The 9,670-nt window shown below is 37.9% G+C and overlaps 1 pseudogene; it reads right to left on the reverse strand.

Annotated features, from left to right (window-relative positions):
- Positions 1-9,144: 9,144 nt before the first annotated feature.
- On the reverse strand, positions 9,145-9,449 carry LOC111906831 (signal peptidase complex subunit 1-like; annotated as a pseudogene).
- Positions 9,450-9,670: the final 221 nt, after the last annotated feature.

The following is a 9,670-nucleotide window of genomic DNA, read 5'->3' on the forward strand; positions in this document are numbered from 1 at the left end:
TCAAGATCCGTCCCCGACATCTTGAGATTCCAGAGTTCTTCTTCGAGTTTTTGTATTTCTCCCCTCGGGCAATACTCCTTTAACATCAATGCTTTTAAGTTTTCCCAACCTATGGAGTTAGCCACTGCAGGAGTAAGTGACTTAACTCGGCCATTCCACCAAGTAAGAGCTTTTCTTGTGAAAGTGAATGCCGCATACTTGACCTTGCTCGCTTCGGGACAAGCACAGATTTCGAAGACTGCTTCGGTCCTTTCGAACCATTGCATCAGCGCTATGACGCCCCCACTTCCGTCGAAAGGATCGGGTTTGCCATTCGTGAAGTCTTAGTAAGAACACTCCTTAGTACGCCCCGTGCTGTCCCCCTGATTCGAGTTAGTATTCCCGCATCCGGAACCGCCGGAACCATTTGTACCCATTTGCAACATTGCTGCCGCCACGGCTGCTGTTACTGCAGCCTGAAACATCATAGGATCAAACTCCGGAGGTGGTGGCGGAGGGGGTGGTGCTGAGTTTCTGGAAGGTCTTGGTCTTTTCCTTGGTGGCATGGTTCTGACATAAAAATAAAAGAAAAGACTTGTCGGTAAGACTTCAATGGTGATAACGAGTCGAGTGTTACTTGTTTCATCTCAATTGTATTTTATCCGAGTTTACTAATTTAGTAGGTAATTCATCGAAAAGTTTATGCAATTAAACTTATGAATTAAATAGTGCTGACCCGAGCAGAGTCATGTGTTTGGTTCATGTCAGCATCCAAGGAAGTAAAATACAAGCCACATTCATTGATAATTTGTTAGTACATATTGTTTTGAGAAATTTGACCTCACAAGGGTCTACATTGCATCATAATAAAAGATAAAGGTTTGGCAGTACAAAAGCCCCTTTAACTAGTGTGATCACTTAGTCGCGAGGTCAACCTATTCGCAATAAAGAGTAGCACCAACGCATACTCGAAATCCTAGATTTATAACAAAATATGAGTAGCGCAAACACTACTCGCGGCGGGTAGCATCTGGTCCATGGTGGCCCTGGGATGAGGTCGAGGCTCCCTGAAGCTCCGCAATCCGGCGTTCGGCCGCGATCACTCTCTCCTCGAGAGCTGCGTGCCTCTCCTGGTACCCCCTTACCTCTGCTCGAGCAGCGGTAAGGTCCTCGATGAGTTGGTCCACTGGATAGAAGTCCCTCTCCAAATCCTGGGTGCGTGCATCGGTGGCTGCCGTAATAGCGCTGAGGTTTCGAGCCTGGTCTGCCACTTCCCTACTCTGGTTCCCCAAGTTCGTGATGTGTTGGACCATAAAGGGGAGAGCTCTGTCAGCCGGTCCCCCGTGACTGAGGTCATAGTAACCTCGTTGGTCGCCATATGGTGACCTTTGGCGCTGTTGTCGGCTCCACCTTTCGATTTTTGTTGCCCAACGGGGCTCAGGCCCGTTGTGCCCCCAGCGGTTTGCAGGTACCCTCGCGATGTAAGGAGGGTTGAAGACTTCCTCCTCTGGCTCTTCTTCACCTTCGTCCTCATCCATGTCCACCTCGTCGTCTTCCTCTTCTTCTTCTTCTTCGTCTACCTCCTCTTCTTCTTCTTCGGGTTCTTCTTCGGGATCCTCTTCAATCAGCTCTCCGGGCTCTTCCTCAATCCAGCCGGCATTTCCCTGGCTGGGAAAGTATGGGTCTCCTGGTAGGTGAAATCCTGTCATGTCGTCTGCGCGCGAATAGGGGTGTAAGAAGCAGATAGCGGTAAATATTAATAATATTGCGATATAGCAACATACAAATACTCCTATAGCATTTTAAATGTTTAGATTTGGTTCTTATAGCATTCTTTGTAGGGTGAAGTTAGGTTATTAGATTTGTTGCCCTCCTACGACTATCCCCCGATATAAGTAAGTCACTTCCCGGACGAATATAGTTGATCCTGCTATATCATTCCCAAATCTGATTACTCATACCAAGGCATACTCGTAGCGTTCAACTCCTCTTCTTTTAGTTTATGTTCTTCTAGTTATGACACTACGCAAGTATGCAATGCATGTAGGTATACTTTTAAACAAGAATCCATTCATTTTCTAAAAGTATAACCCGTTAGGTTGTTTTAAACTCAGAGACTCTTAGTCCCAATTGTGTTTATAGTTTGTATATCCTATGTTGTTTGATATACTTAATTCACTATAAACCGTGCTCTGATACCAATCTGTCACACCCCCAAACCAAGGATGGCGGAAACGTTTGGGGGTGGAGGACTTCATGTGTAGTATCATAACAACAATGGCAATAGTGATGAAAGTAAACACAACCAACATATATATAATTGAAAGAGTTACATCATTGTATGAATTACATGTTTCAAAATCAATTCCAATATGTTGACAAAAACATGAAACGTTTGACACCTTAACGTCCCATCCTCAAAATCCACTTGATTTCCTGTTTAGTGATTTCCTGAGAATACAAGTTGTTTGAAAAAGTGTCAACACAATGGTTGGTGAGTTCATAAGCTTTTGACAGTAAGAGTTGGAAAATCGATCTTTGTAAGGAGATGTATGTTACCAAGAAAAATCCAATATTTTCCTTATAAAAGTTATGTAGTCCTAAATACCAGGACCGAAATGAACAAGTATTTGTCATACTTAAAGATATAATTGTGGTTTTAAATTTGCGTAAAACCCTTTCTGATATGAAGACGCACAAGTATTTTTTTATACTTAAAGAAATCTCAGTGAGCTAAATCGACATAACTCGCTAATTTAAAGTTAGAACCCGTAAATCTTATGATTGTTAATACCACATGTGAGCTATCATAACCATACTTGACATAGACGGCCTCGTAATACGACGTTCTTCAGGCGTCGTCGTTCAATGACACTTGTCACCGCAGACCTACCAGTCTATCTGTTGCAAGCATATCTGGTGTGGGTTTGTCAAGCCCAATATAGATCTATACACAACTATCACGTTCTCCCTACAAGAGACTCTGGTTACAATTTACAGGACTTTTTGACTTTGTTACTTTGGAAGTAACCCGAAGTGAATGACTCACAAATTTATTCATTAACAGATTTACGTGAACTAAACTGAAAACCTTTGGTAAATAAGTTTGAGAAGTAAATGATACATAAACTATACCTATTATAGTTTATCCAAAACATTTGGAATGTATAAGAATTCTTTTATGAAAATGCCTTAATGCTATGAATCCATAAACTATGCTCATTATAGCTTAATATACGTGTTCTAAATGAATGAATAATCTTATCATGAATGACTATGTTTCAGTTTATGATGATAAACTAACAAGGTAACACATTCAATATTTAGAACTTATCGTTATACACTTTGCTCAACATAATACAAAGTGTTATGAAAGTTATAAGCCGTTAACTAATTTTCAACCTTTCTACACTGTTTTTGAAAAGTCATAGAAAAATCATACGAAGTCGAAAACTAAATCCGTAAATTCAGAGAGTTCCCAAAATGTGTCTAGTCTACTCATAATTTTATCATGATTTTTAATGACCTTCAACTTGGGTGAAAAAGTCCATAATCACAGACTGGTCCGGATTGGTGTTTGAAATGATAGGCAGTTTTGTAAAAATCACCATAAATTGTAGAAAACTCTTATGGAGATGTGAAAGTAGTCATTTTAAAGCTAAGAACTGGAACTACTTACACCTAAAACAGTTTTTCAAACAAAAATGTTTAAGTTGTCCAAAACAGTCCGTGAATGGAGTCCAACTTTTCTGATGAAAGCTGTTAGAAATTTTAGTTATGTTCTTGGTGTTTTAACTTGTATTCCCCCCCCCCCCTAAAAACTTGAGAAAATATGAAAATGTAGGGGTATGAACTCACCTTAAGTGATTTCAGTAGATGATTGTTGAAGAATGGAAGTGTTTAACTCAAGAACACTTGGAGATGCCTTGAAGATTTTCGAGAATCTAGCATCAAAGTTATGGAGTTTGTGTAAGCAATCAATGATTTGAGTAGAATGAAGTGCAATAATCACAAGGAGGATGAATTATACTTACCAAGAGTGGAAGAACGCTTGATGATCAGCCTTGGGATCTCGAATTAGAGAGATAAGTTTGAGGGAAAAGTTGGACTTGATCTTTGGTGAAATGAGAGTAATTGAAAGAAAAATGAGGAGAGAGGTTGAGTGACCAGCCCTAAAAACGTGGGGATGGCTTGTGAGATGGGTAAAAGTACAAGGAAGTGACAAGGTATGGTGGGGAGGAGTGTGGGTTAGGCATGGAGTAGGTATGGGGTTGCTTGTGTCATAAAATAAGGTAAAGTCAACACTCTACCTTTGTACTTCACCTACTCTCTTTTGGATAAGGTTTTATCCTTAAAACATGATTATTCATTACTTAATGGGTCTTATATGTTGAAATAAAGTTTTGGGTGAAAATCCCGTGTTAAAACAATTAAAAACGGGCCTAAAACGCAAAATTAGTCGAAAACCGGAAGAAAAGAGGCTTCCCAGCGAGACCTCTCGGTCCTGGCTGAGGCTCGGTCCTCATGTGGCTGGGTTCGGTCCCTAAGACTGCTTGGCGCGAAGTGAAGGGGGCGAGGAAGCGAAAGGGGCGAGGGCTCGGTGTACTCAGAAGCGAAGGCTCGGTCTTCGGTCTTCAGAAGAGAAAGTGATCAGACCCGAAATGTGCCGAACGTTCGGGTTCGGGTGATGTGCGAGGTTCGGTTCCAGGAGCCTTCGGGTTCGGTTCTTTGAGTGAGGTTCGGTTCAGCAGCCTTCGGCTCAGAAGGGTTCGGGTCCTAAGAGGACTTTCGGGTCCTAAGAGGGGTTTCGGCTCCTTAAGTCCGTTTTTCGCGTAGACTTCCGTTTTTGGGCTGTTTTCGCCAAATTCGAGGGTCGGAATGCCCCGAGTGATTATAGAAAGTTGAAGAGATTTCGAGAGAGATTTGGGAGAGATTTCACATACTTAGATATTTGGGAGAGATTTGACATTCTTGGAGAGATTTCTCATACAAAGAGATATTTGGGAGAGATTTCTCATACAAAGAGATATTTGGGAGAGATTTCACATACTTAGAGAGATTTGGGAGAGATTCTCGATAAGAAGAGATAGAGTGAAAATGATTGAGAGCGTTTTCGTGTGTGACGAATGTGAGTGTCCGGCTACGCAATGCAAGGTCCGTAAACCCCGTTAAGCTATGTTTTAGGATCTTACACACTCCCGATGAGTATGCAATATTGTTTTATTGTTCTTGTTCATTGCTTAGTACTAAGGTTAAGAAAAATTAAACACACAATTTTTCCAGGTGATGTTTTCTCATTAAGATAGTGAGTTATACAGTAATTACATAACGTGCGCCCCAATACACAAGGTTAAACGAGTCGATTGGTTTGACTTGATGACTTTGACTTGACTCGAAATTGAAGATTGTCACACATTGGATTGTGATTTGGGGTTTCATTGTTAGACCAAGTTATGTTAGGGGTAAAATATTCCTTTTACCCTAGGTGGGGATTTTTGGTTAATGAGGTAGATCCCAAATGTTAATTATCTTTTATTTGGTAATTGATAGCTCGGAGAGCTGTAGGACCAACATTCATGGATCATTTGTTTCATTCAGCTTTTCGAGGTGAGTTTTCCTCGTCGGTTTTAGTGGGTCTAAGGCACCAACGTCGGCCCTTATTGATTATGTTGATATACTCGTTGTCTGTGTGATACTTGTATGTGTTTTTATATGTATGCTTATTGGGCGGGGCCCATATTGTGAGTGTGGGCGGGGCCGTATCTCTCTAGGTAGGGTTCGTTATACGAGTGTGGGTTGGGCCTGTATCTCATTGTTCGGGGCCCTTAATGTGATATGTTGGTATGTTGTATCTTGTGGAATTCACTAAGCTTTGTGCTTACAGTTTTCAGTTTACGTTTTAGGTACTTCTGGTTCCAAGGGGAAGAGGTCGGGTTGACTGTATCGCACACACCATGGGGATTCCGCATTTGACATTACTCTAATTTTGATACATTTGATACATCGATTTTGTTGAGATGTATGGATGATGTTTGAAAATACTATTTTATCTATTATAAAAACGAAATTTTTGGGAGCATGTTTTTGGATGTTGCAGCATGAGTACGCCCAGCGTACCTATCTAGTACGCCCAACGTACAGCCTTCAGACATGCTATAAATAGAGGCATAAATCACTTGTTTTTCTCACATCTTTCTCACACTTCTCTCCCAAACACCCCCAAAGCCTCAAGGCTTTTCTCTAGCCCTTCTTAGGTGTTAGAGCCCGAATCTTCGCTAAACTCCCTTGTAAGTGAGTTATGCTTACCTTACTTTAAGTATAACTTATATTTAAGTTCATTGTCGTTATTATGAACCTATAAACAATATATGTGCTAAGTATTATAAATTATACAAAGTGTTATAATACCTTTTAACTATTCGCGGTACAAGGAATCTGGTTTGAAGGTCCGCATAGGGTTGTTGGATTTCAGAACAACTAAAATGCCAAAATGGTCCTGCCCTCCGGTGTTTCATGTGGCCCCTGTCTGTACATAGTAGTTGAAAAGTATTGTTTAACACTTATATAATATAAGAAAAACAATGTTACCTAGACTAATAATTAGTCGCAATAAATATTATACTAAGATCTATTGATAATGATACTAGGTTTCATCGAAGGAAAATAAAATTGTTAGAAGCGAAGCGCTGCCCGAGTTTGGAGTCATCACTTTAACAAGTGAGTGCATAGTTACTTTCATCTTACACATATATATGAAGTATTTAAAATAAATTACGTGCTATTTGTGCATATTATATGTGTTCTTGATATTTATGTTGTATTAACAAAATATACATGTTTTATTCGATTTAATCTGTATATGTATTTTATACCTATAATTATGATGGGTAAAGATGGGTAGATGAATGATGAGAAATAAAAGATGATATAAATGATGAGTGGTGGAAGATGATGAGAAGCCTTGACTTAAATGATGATCCAATCATCTAGCAGAGTATAGATGATGACTACAGACTATTCTAGACAGTCCAGTGGAACGCTAGCTGGCTTGCAACCTGTAGGTGTTTTTGAACTACGTATTCACCATATTTACTCTAAAAACTTTAGAAGTTATGGACTTAGTGCCTTATGAATGGACGTTAGCAGCTATGGATTTAGTGACCTATAGATAATCATTGGCAGCTATGGACTTAGTGCCTTACAAATAAACGTTGACAACTATGGATTTAGTGTCTAATTGATAACATTGGCAGCTACAGACTTAATGCCTATTGGATAAAGCCTGGCAACGATAGACTCTGTGCCTATTCCTTAGGACAATCCTTAGGAATGAATGAATGAAGGATAGATGATTCTTAGGGTAGATCATTAAGAATAAAGAAGATAATGGGGATGGGAAGTTGAGTTAATTGTTTGATGATTAAACATACTTATATTATTGTAGGTTGAAAACCCTATGTACTCACCAGGTTTCCTAACCTGACCCACTCAGTTTATTTGTATCACAGGTGTCGATACGAATCTACATTACACTGAGAGATTAAAGGAGATGTAAATCATTAGTGTAAATGAATGTAAGGTCTGTTTATGCTTATGTTTCTGTATTGACGATGACATCCTAATGTTTTAATATAAACAAGATACATTTCTTCAGAAATGCTTTGACAATATCTTTATCATGTTTTCTAGGAACAAATTTTGCAATATTATTCTTTAAAATGGATACTCTGACTTTTAAATAAGCATAAATAATTTTTTTAAAATGACAGTGGATTTGGGGATGTCATAATAATAACAAACTACATTTTGGACAATAACTTTACACAAAGGTCCTAGATCTAATATATGTTAGATAAAACTTTTAACCTTTGGATAATACTACATTATACAAGATTATATCGTAGTTATAAGAGTATATTTACACATATTAGTATTTTCAAACAAAGTATACAAGTTTGACTCCTTTATATGCATGTCAGTTAAGATTTCTAAGTCTAGATCTAATATATGTTGGATAAAACTTTTAACCTTTGAGTAATACTACATCATATATGTTTATGTTCTAGTTATGAAAATATATACATACATTCGTATTTTCAAAGGAGGTACATAAGTTTCGTTCCTTCATATACATAATTTTCTAAGTTTAGATCTATTATATGATGGATAATACCTTTATCCATTCTATAATACTATTACACATTGGATAACTGCAAACCAACATTTTTACCAAAAGTCTAACTTTGAAATATTAAAACTTTGTGTTTGCACATTGGATAAAACTATTACCCCTTGGATAATACCATTAACCATTGGGTAATACTATTTCACATCAGGTAACCAACACACATTTAGAACAATACATTGAACATGGAAAAGCTTTGATTTCATTTACAACCTAGAATAACATACTTTCGACGGGTTACGTGAGACATTAATTTCTTCAGCCATTACGCTAAGTCCCGATCTTATAATCGTTAAATCTTAAATAAGCAGGAGAAAAAATCCATGATAGATTACTATGTTCATGTTAAATGGTAAAGGGACCCGAATGTGGATTCCCCAAAACTCGTGTATTCTTGGATCATGTATTACATTGCATATCATTGTATATTACATGAAAAATATGTTAATGAGCTTGTGCTCATTGAAAAATACTTCAAATGAATTGGAATATAATTAAAAATAAGAAAATGTTTTTGTGTATAAAACCTATGTATCTCATGAGACGAAATTCTTACATGTTCTAATTTATGTGACATGTATCCTATGTACGATTTACTTATTAGTGGATAGAAGTATAGAAGTCCTACAAGACTTTTAAATTTAGGTCCCGTTTGATAGTTCCTGACTGAGAAAGAGTTGACTGGGAAATGTCTGTCTGGGTAAGAAATCCTGAATGAGTAAGAAACCATGTTGTTTGATTGTACATCTGACTTAATGTTCTGACTGATGAAAAATAACCATTTTACCCTTCTACTCTATACAACAATGGATGAAGTTGTTGAAAAATTATAAAAATGCACTAAAGATAATCAAATTCAATTGCTCTACTCATTTAAAATAATTTTCTTCAATCTTTTTGCCTTATATCATTTATCAAGATAAACATTAAAAACAGAATAAATTCCGAAAAAACACAATTCTTATTTCAGTATTACCCAATTATGATATAATAGCCATAGCCAATTTCTTGTTGGGTTTCTTCTTTGAAGCCGAAGTCACAGCCACCTGTGGTTTTGGATGCTTTTCAGCTTCACTTGGACCCAACCACTTGAGAGGATGTTTGTTAAAAAAGGGCCAATTAGGAATTGTAATCAAAGTTGTCAAAATCACACCCCCCCAACATACACTATCAACATCAGTTGAAATGAACCCACAACATAACCTGTTATAAATGTTGCAACTGCAAATACCATCAGCAATATCTGCATCAATTGCTCTGCTACCTTCTGTCCTTGCCAATCCATCTATTTACCCGGAGGGTATTATCAGAATTAAAAAATATATAAGGTGTAATCGGAGTCAATCAGCTACCTTCAACAGTAACTAGATGGATTTAGGGCAAGGAGTAAGCAATTGCTCTGCTACCTTCAACAGTAAATTCATTTTTATCAGTTTTGTACATGTAATTGAAATCAGAGTCAATCAGCTACAAAGGAGTAAGCAAAAGGACAATCATAAGGTGAAA

This window comes from Lactuca sativa, chromosome 4 (assembly GCF_002870075.4).
Source record: "Lactuca sativa cultivar Salinas chromosome 4, Lsat_Salinas_v11, whole genome shotgun sequence".
Taxonomy (NCBI): domain Eukaryota; kingdom Viridiplantae; phylum Streptophyta; class Magnoliopsida; order Asterales; family Asteraceae; genus Lactuca; species Lactuca sativa.